The sequence below is a fragment of the Psammomys obesus genome, unplaced genomic scaffold (genome assembly GCF_907164565.1).
Source record: "Psammomys obesus unplaced genomic scaffold, mPsaObe1.curated_primary_1811, whole genome shotgun sequence".
Classification (NCBI taxonomy): Eukaryota; Metazoa; Chordata; class Mammalia; order Rodentia; family Muridae; genus Psammomys; species Psammomys obesus.
The window spans coordinates 17,164,499-17,177,452 of record NW_026592548.1 but is presented as its reverse complement, the minus strand read 5'-3'; positions in this window follow the sequence as shown (position 1 = coordinate 17,177,452).

Sequence of the window (12,954 nt, the reverse complement as noted above, 5' to 3'; positions counted from 1 at the left end):
TTGGATATGGTTCTCACCTCATCTTATCATCTGAGGAAATAGAAACAACATTTGCACTAGTTGCATCCTCTACCATTCTCATTTTACTGTCTTTTCTACTATGTCTATAAGGGGGATTGGCCTTCTCTTCTCTGATGCTGCAGTGCTCCTCAAATCTTTCATTCTTTTCAGGGGTCTCCTGGGGAAAGGGAGGGGGCACAATACATGCTTGGTGTCTACATGTTGTTTTTGCTTGATTTCTGTGGACTTTGATTTATTCTAGGTCCTAAACATAAGGTAAAATGTCATGATTCTCTGAAATTCAGCTCAAGTTTTCTGTCGGAGTAAAAGCAAAGAGTTTAAATAATGGAACATTATTGAATAATATAGTTTTCACTAGCCTCATTGGTTGTTATGGGAGGAATGTAGGTAACAACACAGTCTTTGATTCCTCTCTTACAAGTGAGGAAAGACATAAACAGTATTAATGTCAGGAAAAAAGGCATGAAGACAACAGACCAGTTTCAATTCCTTGAATTCTGTCCCCTAAACATGACTTAAAAATACATTCATTTAAATTACAATTCACAGGCATTATTACCTACTGGTTTACTTTTGTTGGTGTTCTTAACTGGTCTCTTTCTGTTTTTCCTGTTCTAACCAGACTTATTTTCATAAAATAAAATCATGTAAACTGGACATGGGACTGGTACACCTTGGAGTCATAGCACTCAGAAGGCAGAGGCAGGAGGGTCAGAATTCATTTGTGTAGAATAACATTTAAATGTAACACCTAGAATTACCCTATCTTTCAAATAGTTGTTGATTCAGTAGTTACTTATAGTAATAGAAGTCAGGAGATAGTCTGAGTTCTGAGCATATGATAGACCCCTATAGTTAAAAATCCCACTTCTAGGAGGAGTCAAAACTATGAATTATTTAACAGCAAATTAAGATAATTTCAGAAGGAATAATTTGTAACGTTTGAAGAAATACAATAAAATTGCTAAGATTTAAAATCAAATTAAATATTAAACCAGCCAACTATAAAACCTTGGGGTAAATGCTCTTTATTTTACAGTATTTGAAATTCTGTAAAATATTTATGTGTCACAAAATCTCTGAATTAAAAATTTTTTTGGTGTTGCTTGTGCAACAAAGAAGAAATAAAAGCTCCCTCTAAAAAGAAAAAAAAATCATTCCCATGTTAACTAATTGGCATCCATTTTATGTGAGGGATAAAATAAAATACTTGTAACCCTTAAAAATCATGGTTGTTTTCTTGGCACATAGATGTCATATTTACTACAGTAATCCAGTCGAAGATCCAAACCTTATTGGATAAGATTCTTTCACTGCAGTAACAAGGACATGAACTAAAACCATGGAAAGCAACATGAGCCAGATTCAAAACAAGGGCATGGTTGATTTCCAGAGTGGTTGTACACGTTTACATTCCCACCAGCAGTGGAGGAGGGTTCCCCTTTCTCCACATCCTCTTCAGCATGTGTTGTCCCTTGAGTTTTTATTTAGCCATTCTGATGGGTATAAGGTGAAATCTCTGGGTCATTTTGATTTGCATTTCCCTGATCACTAAGGACGTTGAACATTTCTTTAAGTGTTTCTCTGCCATTCGATGTTCTTCTATCGAAAATTCTCTGTTTAACTCTGTACCCCACTTCTTAATTGGATTACTTCATTTGTTGCTGTTTAACTTCTTTAGTTCTTTATATATTCTGGATATTAGCCTTCTGTCAGATATAGGGTTGGTGAAGATCATTTTCCAGTGTGTAGACTGTCATTTTGCTCGGATGACCATGTCCTTTGCTTTACATAAGCTTTTCAGTTTCATGAGGTCCCGTTTATTGATTGTTGATCTTAGAGCCTGTGCTGTTGGTGTTCTGTTCAGGAAGTTGTCTCCTGTGTCAATCAGTTCAAGGCTCTTCCCCACTTTTTCATCTAACAGGTTTAGTGTGTCTGTTTAGCACTTTCTCAGACAATTAGGAACAGTGTTACCTCAAGATCCAGCTATACGACTCCTAGGCATATATTCAAAAGATGCTCAAGTATACAGCAAGAACATTTGCTCAACCATGTTCATAGCAGTTTTATTCATAATAGCAGAATCTGAAAACAACCCAGATGTCCTTCAACTGAGGAATAGATACAGAAATTGTGGTACATTTACACAATGGAATATTACTCAGCAATTAAAAACAAGGAAATCATGAAATTTACAGGCAAATGGTGGGAACTAGAAAAGATCATCCTGAGTAAGGTAACCCAGAAACAGAAAGACACACATGGTATATACTCACTTATAAGTGGATTTTAGACATATAATATAGGATAAACATACTAAAATTTGTACACCTAAAGAAGCTAAACAAGAAGGAGGACCCTGGGTAAGATGCTCAATCCTCATTCAGAGAGACAAACAAGATAGGCCTCAGAAGATGGAGAAAACAGGGAACAGGACAGGAGCATACCACAGATGGCCTCTGAAAGACTCTACCCAGCAGGGTATTAAAACAGATGCTGAGATTCATAGCCAAACTTTGAGCAGAGTTCATGGAATCTTATGAAAGAAGGGGAAGATAGAAAGACTTGGGGGGGACTGGCACTCCACAAGGAGACCAACTAAACCAAAAAATCTGGGCCCAGAGGTCTTTCCTGAGACTGATATTCCAACCAAGGACCATTCATGGAGATAACCTAGAACCCCTGCTCAGATGTAGCCCATGGCACCTCAGTATCCAAGTGGGTGACCTAGTAATGGGAACAGGGACTGTCTCTGGCATGAACTCAGTGGCTGGCTCTTTGATTATCTCCCCCTGAGGGGATATCAGCCTTACCAGGCCACAGAAGGAGACAGTGCAGCCAGTCATGATGAGACCTGATAGGCTAGGGTCAGAGGGAAGGGGAAGAGTACTTCTCCTATCAGTGGACTGGGGAAGGGGTATGGAAGGAAAAGAGGAAGGGAGAGTGGCATGGGAGGGAATGAAGGAGGGGGCTACAGTTTGGGTACAAAGTGAATAAATTGTAATAAATAAAAACTTTAAAAAATATTTTCCAGGGGAAATAAAAGAGTGGCACGAGCCATTGTTAGGAGCAGCAGCAGCTCTGGGAGCCAGTAAAAGCCTTTGCTCATGGGGGATGGGTCTTAGTCCGATGTTCTCCTTACCTTTCAGAACTACATCTCCTTTTCTTGAACCTCCACTCAAGTGATTCTGAGTCACGTCCACCAACAGTTCAAACTGAGATGTCCCCTTCTCCTTGAGTCATTGCTGACCTCCTCAAGTCTGAGTTAGTCATCCCTCTGTGGCTCTTCTGATGTGTCCCACACTGAAGTGTACTTCCTGCCCACTCCTTGTTATTCTTAATTGCATTAAATTTTGTGAGGTCTGGAGTTCTGCTGCATTTTACCACCCTGTCTGTGCCAGCAGTTAACATAGATGTAGGCACGACGCTGTTCAGTGAGTTTGTGCTTACAGTATGACTGCACAGCATTACACATGAAAGAAGGAAAGAAGCATTTCTCATAAACAGCAGAAGCAACCTTCAGGATATCTGGACGTCTACAACATTGCACATTCACTACTCTTCTGTACCACAGAGAAGCAGCTAATGTTTTAAAAGAGACACCAAGCAATTCAGCACAGAAGCTTACTGGAGAAGACACAAGAGGTACATTACCTGTGATAAGGACTGTATTGTGTGGTGAGGCAGTAGCCTGAGGGGGTGATAATGGAGGCATTGTAATGGGAGACCACCTTATACAAGGTGTTTGCAATTAGTCACCAGTTAAAAAACCTGATACTCTGATTACTAATTTGCTCTTTTAAAGACATTAAAGGGAAGAAAACAGGAGCTACAGAGATAAGCATAACTAATAGACTACCAAAGATGGAAGAAAGAATCTCAGGTGTGGAAGATACAATGGAAGAAATCAATGTAGCCATCAAAGAAAATGTTAAATCTAAAAAATAATCCTGACACAGACAGTCCAAGAAATCCAAGACAACATGAAAAGACAAAACCTAAAAATAATAGGAATAGAGGAAAAAGAAGATTCCCTCCTCCAAGGCCCAGAAAACAGAAAATATTTTCTTTTTTTTTTTTTTTTTACACTGTTGGAAATTTTTTTTTAATTTTATTTTTTTCTTATCAGTTACATTTTATTAACTCTGTATCCCAGCTGTATCCCGCTCCCTCATTCCCTCCCAATCCCACACTCCCTCCCTCATCTCCACCGTGCCCCTTGCCAAGTCCACTGATGGGGGGGACCTCCTCCCCATTCATGTGATCCTGTTTTATCAGGTATCTTCAGAACTGGCTGTGAAGCCCTCCTCTGTGGCCTAACAGGACTGCTCCTCCCTTGAGGGGTGGGGAGGTCAAAGAGCCAGTCATTGAGTTCCTGTTAGAAATAGTTCTTGTTCCCCTCATTATGGGAAACCAATTGGTTACTGAGCTACCACAGGCTACATCTGAGCAGAGGTTCTAGGTTATATCCATACATGGTCCTTGGTTGAATGTCAGTCTCAGAAAAGACCCTGTACCCAGATATATTTGGTCCTTGTGGAGCTCCTATCCTTTCCCCATCATACTAACTCCCCTTCTTTCACATGATTCCCTGTACTCTGCCAAAGGTTTGGTCATGAGTCTTTGTATCTGCTTTGAAAACCCTGCTAGTTAGAGTCTTTCAGATGCGCTCAGTAGACTCCTGTCATACGTTCAATGCACATCCCATCTGTCTTTCTAAATGAGGATTGATCATCTTACCCCATGTCCACTCTCTTGCTTATCTTTTTTAGGTGTATAGATTTCATTATGTTTATCCTATCTTATAGGTCTATATAAGTGAGTATATACTGTGTTTGTCTTTCTCCTTCTGGGATATTTCACTCAGAATGATCTTTTCTAGATCCCACCATTTGCCTGCAAATTTCATGATTTCCTCCTTTATGATTGCTGAGTAGTATTCCATTGTGTAAAAATACCACAATTTCTGTACCCATTCCTCCGTCGATGGACATCTGGGTTGTTTCCGGGTTCTGGCTATTACAAATAAAGCTGCTATAAACATGGTTAAGCAAGTATCCCTTTTGTGTACTTGAGCAAAGTTTGGGTATATACCTAGCAGTGGTATAGCTGGGTCTTGAGGAAGCACTATTCCTAATTGTCTGAGAAAGTACCAGATAGATTTCCAGAGTGGTTGTACCAGTTTACATTCCCACCAGCAGTGGAGGAGGGTTCCCCTTTCTCCACAACCTCTCCAGCATGTGTTGTCACTTGAGTTTTTCATGTTGGCCATTCTGATGGGTGTAAGGTGAAATCTTAGGGCCGTTTTGATTTGCATTTCCCTGATAGCTAATGAGGTTGAGCATTTCTTTAAGTGTTTCTCTGCCATTGGATATTCCTCTGTTGAGAATTCTCTGTTTAGCTCTGTTCCCCATTTTTTAATTGGATTACTTGGTTTGCTGCTTTTCAGCTGCTTTAGTTCTTTGTATATACTGGATATTAGTCCTTTGTCAGATAAAGGATTAGTGAAGATTCTTTCCCAATCTGTAGGCAGTCGTTTTGTTTTGATGACGGTGTCCTTTGCTTTACAGAAGCTTTTCAGTTTCATGAGGTCCCATTTATTGATTGTTGCTCTTAGAGACTGTGCTGTTGGTGTTCTGTTCAGGAAGTTGTCTCCTGTGCCAAGGAGTTCTAGGCTGTTCCCCACTTTTTCTTCTAACAGATTTAGAGTATCTGGTTTTATGTTAAGGTCTTTGATCCACTTGGACTTTAGTTTTGTGCAGGGTGATAAATATGGATCTATTTTCATTTTTCTGCATGTAGACATCCAGTTGGACCAGCACCATTTGTTGAAGATGCTGTCTTTTTTCCATTGAATGGTTTTGGCTTCTTTGTCAAAAATCAAGTATTCATAGGTGTGTGGGTTTATTTCTGGGTCTTCTATGCGGTTCCATTGATCCTCTTTTCTGTTTTTATGCCAATACCATGCCGTTTTTATTACTATTGCTCTGTAGTACAACTTGAGATCGGGAAATGGAGATACCTCCAGATGATCTGTTGTTGTACAGGATCGTTTTGGAGATTCTGGGTTTTTTGTTTCTCCATAGGAAGCTGAGAATCTTTTTTTCAAGGTCTGTAAAGAATTGAGTTGGTATTTTGATGGGAATTGCGTTGAATCTGTAGATTGCTTTTGGCAGGATGGCCATTTTCACAATGTTAATCCTACCAATCCATGAGCACGGGAGATCTTTCCATCTTCTGAGATATTCTTCAATTTCTTTCTTCAGAGACTTGAAGTTTTTCTCAAACAGGTCTTTCACATGCTTGGTTAGTGTCACCCCAAGGTACTTTATGTTATTAGTGGCTATTGTGCAGGGTGTTGTTTCCCTAATTTCTTTCTCGGCCCTTTTGTCTTTGATATAGAGGGCGGCTTCTGATTTTTTTGAGTTGATTTTGTATCCTGCCACATTGCTGAAGGTTTTTATCGGCTGGAGGAGTTCTCTGGTTGAATTTTTGGGGTCGCTCATGTATACTATCATGTCATCTGCGAATAGTGACACTTTGACCTCTTCCTTTCCGATTTGTATCCACTTGATCTCCTTTAGTTCTCTTATTGCTCTGGCTAGGACTTCAAGTACTATGTTGAAGAGGTAGGGAGAGAGTGGGCAGCCTTGTCTTGTCCCTGATTTCAGTGGGATTGATTTAAGTTTCTCTCCATTGAGTTTGACGTTGGCTATAGGCTTGCTGTATATTGCTTTTACTATGTTTAGATATGTGCCTTATATCCTTGATCTCTCCAAGACTTTAAACATGAATGGGTGTTGGACTTTGTCAAATGCTTTTTCAGCATCTAAGGAGATGATCATGTGTTTTTTCTCCTTCAGTTTGTTTATGTGGTGGATTACATTGATGGATTTCCGTATGTTGAACTACCCTTGCATGCCTGGGATGAAGCCTACTTGGTCATGGTGGATGATATCTTTGATGTGTTCTTGGATTCAGTTTGCAAGTATTTTATTGAGTATTTTTGCATCAATGTTCATAAGAGAGATAGATCTGAAGTTTTCTTTTTTTGTTGGGTCTTTGTGTGGTTTAGGTATCAGGGTGACTGTCGCTTCATAGAATGAGTTTGGTAATGTACTTTCTGTTTCTATTTTGTGGAATAGTTTGAGGAGAATTAGTGTTAGCAATTCTTTGAGGGTCTGGTAGAATTCCGCACTGAAACCATCTGGCCCAGGGCTTTTTTTTGGAGGGGAGACCATGGATGACTGCTTCAATTTCCTTGGGGGATATAGGGCTATTCAGTCTTTCTACCTGATCTTGACTTAATGTTGGAAGATGGAATCTATCAAGAAAATTGTCCATTTCATTTAGGTTTTCAAATTTTGTGGCATATAGGCTTTTGTAGTATGACCTAATGATTGTTTGAATTTCCTCAGTGTCTGTAGTTATGTCACCCATTTCATTTCTGATTTTGCTAATTTGGATAGATTCTCTCTGCTTTTTAGTTTGGCTAAGGGTTTGTCTATGTTGTTGATTTTTCTCAAAGAACCAGCTTTTTGTTTCATTGATTCTTTGAATAGTTTTATTTGTTTCTAATTGATTGATTTCAGCCCTGAGTTTGATTATTTCCAGCCGTCTGCTCCTCTTGGGTGTATCTGCTTCTTTTTTTCTAGGGTTTTCAGTTGGGCCATTAAGTTGTTTGTATGTGATGTTACGAATTTCTTCTTGCAGGCACTTAGTGCTATAAATTTTCCTCTGAGCACTGCTTTCAATGTGTCCCATAAATTTGGGTATGTTGTGCCTTCATTTTCATTGAATTCTAGAAAGTCTTTAATTTCTTTCTTTATTTCTTCCTTAACCCAGCTGTCATTGAGTAACAAGTTGTTCAGTTTCCATTTGCGTGTCGGCTTTTTGTTATTTCTGTTGTTGAGGTCCAGCTTTAGTCTATGCTGGTCAGATAGAATACAAGGGATTATTTCAATCTTTTTGTATCTGTTGAGGCTTGCTTTATGACCAACTATATGGTCTATTTTGGAGAAGGTTCCATGCGGTGCTGAAAAGAAGGTATACTCTTTTGAGTTTGGATGAAAAGATCTGTAGACCTCTGTTAGGTCCATTTGATTTAGGGACTCTGTAAGTGTTTTCATTTCCCTATTTGTTTTCTGTCTAGTTGATCTGTCCCTTGGTGAGAGTGGAGTGTTGAAGTCTCCCACTATTAAGGTATTAGGATCAATGTGTGATTTAAGCTTTAATATTGTTTCATTTACGAATGTAGGTGCTCTTGTATTTGGGGCATAGATATTCAAAATTGTGATGTCCTCTTGGTGGATTTTTCCTTTGATGAGATTTGGTTTTGTCATGAATATTTTGAATTCTCCGTCTATGTTGATTGAAAGTTTTGCTGGGTATAGTAGTCTGGGTTGGAATCTGTGGTCCTTAAGGACTGTATGATTTCTGTCCAGGCCCTTCTGGCTTTCATAGTTTCTGTTGAGAAATCTGGTGTGATTCTGATAGGTCTACCTTCATATGTTACTTGGCCTTTTTCCCTTGCTGCTTTTAGAATTTTTTTCTTTGTTATGTAGGTTCAGTGTTTTGACTATGATGTGACATGAAAAATTTCTTTTCTGGTCTAGTCTACTTGGTGTTCTGCAGGCCTCTTGTATGTTTATGGCCATCTTCTTCTTTAAGTTGGGAAAGTTTTCTTCTATAATTTTCTTGAAAATATTTTCTGGACTTTTGAGCCTGATGTCTTCTTTTTCTCCTACTCCTATTATTCTTAGATTTTGTCTTTTCATGGTGTCCTTGATTTCTTGGATGTTTTGTGTTTGGAACATTTCTGATTTTATTTTTTCTTTGAGAGATGTGTCAATTTCCGCAAGTGAATCTTTGGAGATACACTTGAGATTCTTTCTTCCATCTCTTGTATTCTGTTGGTGATGCTTACCTTTGTAGTTCCCGATCTTTTCTCTATGTTCTCCAGGTCCTGGTTTTTCTCTATTTGTGTTTTCTTTATTGATTCTAATTCTGTTTTTATGTCTTGCACCATTTCCTTCATCTGTTTGAATGTGGAGTCCTGCTTTTCAATGACAGCTTCTATTTTTTTGTCCATTTCCTCTCTATGTATCACTAATTGTGCCTCTACTTCTTTGGCTATAATTGCCTGTATTTCTATGAGAGCTTTGTTTATTTCTTCTTTATTTGCCTTCATTTGTGTGGACATTTCTTTGAGAGCTTTGTGCATTTCTTCTTTGTTTGCCTCAATTTTCGTGGTCATTTCTCTGAGAGCTCGATTTGTTTCCTCTTGGTTAGTCTCGATTTCTTTGGCTATTTCTCTGACGGCTTTGTTCATTTCATTTTCATGGGCCTCTAATAGCTGGAGAAACATAGTTTTGAGGTCGTTTTCTTGTATATCTAGTGAATTGAAGTGTCCATTGTTTTGTGGGGTTGCTGGTGAGGTCATTACGTCCTGATTTTTGTTGGGAGTGTTCTTATGTCTCCTCTAGTCATATGGTTATTTATAATCCTCACTATTTGTTCCTCGAGATTGTAGTTCGGGCTATGATTGTCTCTTTCTGTTTTCTGGACTGTTTTTTCAGGAAGATGAGAGAGGTTCACTGGTTTGGGAGTATGCGTTGTGGTTTCAGTTTTGCCTAAGTAAGGAATGTTACACTGGCGGTATTCGCATGCGCTTTTAGCGGGCACAGTGTGCATGCGCGGATTCTTTGACTATTGCAGTGGCCTGCAGGCCACAATTACGCAGTTCTATCTGAGATCCAGGCATTGTTTGCCTGGATTACACTGGTGGACCCACAAGGCAGAGGCTTCAACGTTGGGGTCGTTATCCCTAGAATCCCTATGATGCCCACACTAGGGGTGTGGGTGGCAGGGATCTCGTCTGGTTGCTTCTGTGGAGAGGCCCTGGGTCTGGGGCAATCTCTCCCTAGAAGGCTCACTCACTCTCTTGCAGGACCAGTTGGAATGCACAGGGGTTCCCCTTGCTTACTACTCTCTGATTTGGTCCTGCTGCGGAAGTGCACGGGTAGGCTAACAGTCAGCTCTGTGACACTGTGGCCGCAGGACTCAGTGTCCACCTTTACTGTGTACTGCCTCTTTGTCCTTTGTCCTTTCCCTCTGCCAGGATGGGTTATGTTGACTGGTCCCTGGGTGGTGAGAGAAAGAGTTAGGTTTAGTGTACTCAATCCCAGATCCCGGGCCCAGATCTCTCTGCCAGAAGCAGCCTGGTGGAAGAACCTATGTTTGCTGATCCCGAGAGAGTACCAGGTAGGGTTGAGTGTCCTCAGATCCAGAGCTTGGGTTTCCCTGCTAGGGGCCGCTCGGTGAGCTGGAGAGGGAATGCTGTGTCCTGTGGCAGGCTTTCTGTCCTTCCCCTCTGACCTCCCCCTCTGCTAGGGCAAGCTTATGGAGGTGCTCTCAGGGGAGTGTCAGAAGGGGTTGGGACTTCTCAGCCAATCCTGAGCCGGGGTTTCTCTGCCAGGGGTGTGGGGGGGGGGCGCCGGTGATAGAACTTGCTGCTAGACCTTATTGCGCTGGACCCAGGAGAATCTCAGGAGGTGTAGAATGACCACAGTCCCAGATCCTGAGCTGTAGTTTGTTTGCTAGGAGCGGCCGGCAGCACTGGAGTTCGGGCACTGTGAAGCCGCTGTGCGCCTCTTTATCCTTCTGCTCTTCTGCGGCAGGGTTATGGCGGCGTTTGGGGGAGTGCCCAAAAGGATTGGGTTTTCTCAGCCCGGATCTCGGGTTGGGGTACAGACAATGTGGTCTGTGGCAGATTCTGCTGGACGTCTCCTGCCTCCTCCGAAGAGGGAGTAGGGATTTTGAGCTGGGTGCGCAGCTGGTCTTCGTGCGGAGCGGGAGCTCAGTTGTGATGGCGGCAGATACCCACGGTCAGCAAGACCTTCCAGGGAAAGACTGGGTGACCTGTTATCAGTCTCGCAACTTTCCTTCCCCATGGGGTTTGCGACTGGGACTCCCAGTCTCTGGCACCGTTGTGCCCACCAATCAGCCTGGGAAAGTGATCGGGACACGCAGGCTTGTGTCACCAGCCCGGGGACCGAAAGCCCGTGTTACCCGGGATCTCTTCTGGGTTCTGGCTGTTCGGCCGGAGAGTGGACCCGACCGATTCCCACGCCGTGGGAGCCTCCCCTCACCTGGGCAACAGGATCGCTGTAGTTTTAGGGTCCAGATTTCAGTCTCCTGGTCGCTGCTCGGAGAGTGCTGTCCCGCTTCTCAGACACAGTGTTCTCCCGGCGCCGCCATCTTGCCCCCCCCCCCCGAAAATATTTTCAACAAAATCATAGAAGAAAATTTCACCAACTTAAAGCTGAGGCCAATAAGAATACAAGAGGTCTACAGAATACCTAATAAATTAGACCAGAAAAGAAAATCCTCCTGCCACAAAATAATCAAAGCAGTAAGTATACAGAACAAAGAAAAACTGCTAAAAGCTGCAAGGGAAAAAGGCCAAGTAACATATAATGGCAAACCCATTAGAATCACACCTGCTTTCTCAACAGAGACTATGAAAGCTAGAAGGGCCTGGACGGATATCATACAGACCCTAAGAGAACACAGATGTCAGCCCAGGCTACTATACCCAGCAAAACTCTCAGTCATCATAGATGGAGGAAACAAGATATTCAATGACAAAAACAAATTTAAACAATATCTACCCACAAATCCAGCTTTACAGAAGATACTATAAGGAAAAATACAACCCAGAAAAGCTAATTACATTCAGAAAAACACAGAAAATAAATATCCTCACTACAGCAAAACTAAAAGTAGCCAAGCACACAAATATAGTACCACAACCAACAGCAAAATCAAAGTATCTAAGAGTCACTGGTCATTAATCTCCCTCAACATCAATGGACTCAACTCTCCAATTAAAAGACACATAATAACAGAATGGATGCATAAAAAAAGAGCCAACAATCTGTTGAATACAAGAAACACACCTAAGTCACAAAAAAGACATTAAAGTGTTTCACTCAAAATATAATATTTAAGGAAGAAAATACATATCTACTCACAAGCATTTTTAGATTAAGCAATTTATTTAGAAAGAGCAGGTTATGCAGTGCCAACATTTCAGATTTTAATGTTTGCTTTTTAAAGATTTTGTTTGTAATACTTTTATTAACATATATGTGTTTGTGTGTGGGTTTGTTCAGGTGTCTGCGGTGTCTGCAGAGGTTGGAAGAGGGCATCAAATTCCTTGGTGCTGGAGTTATAGGCCATTGTGAGAGGTCCAGTGTGGGTACAGGAACCTGAACTCAGGTCTTCTACAAGAGCAGCATGTGCTCTTAACCAGTGACCTGTCCCTGCAGCCCCAGATTCTAATCTTTTACACTTGATTATTGTTAGCGATGATCAACTGGTTTCCCTGTATCAAATTCAGGCATAACAGAAAGGAATGTGCAAGAAGTGTATATGCAGTTATGTGGAAAAAATATAAGCCATTAATAACCAAACCAATAGGGTGTCTTAAAAAAACTACACTGAAAAACAGTTCATTCTGCATTAGAATTTTCTATGAAATGGATTCTGTTTGACTTTCCATCTAACTTGCACAGTAAAGCACTAATGCAAGGAGATTTGAAAGATCATATCACTAGCAGGGGTCCTCACAGGAAGAAGTACCAAAGATCCCTGGGCTTCATCTACAAGGCACTTAGATCACTTACACTCTTACACACGCATCACCCTGCAACCCTTGTGAAGCACATGTACAAGACAGTTTTCTCCTTTATCCCCCAATACTGCAGGAAACTGGACATTTCCAAGCCAGTAGGCCTCCCTGCGACGTGACATGTGTGTGCTAAAAGTGGATATTGCCTTGCCGAGACGTTCTTAATTTGGCTCACAGACAAATCATAAAGCTTGTGTGTGTGTGTGTGTGTGTGTGTGTGTGTGTGTGTGTGTGTGTGT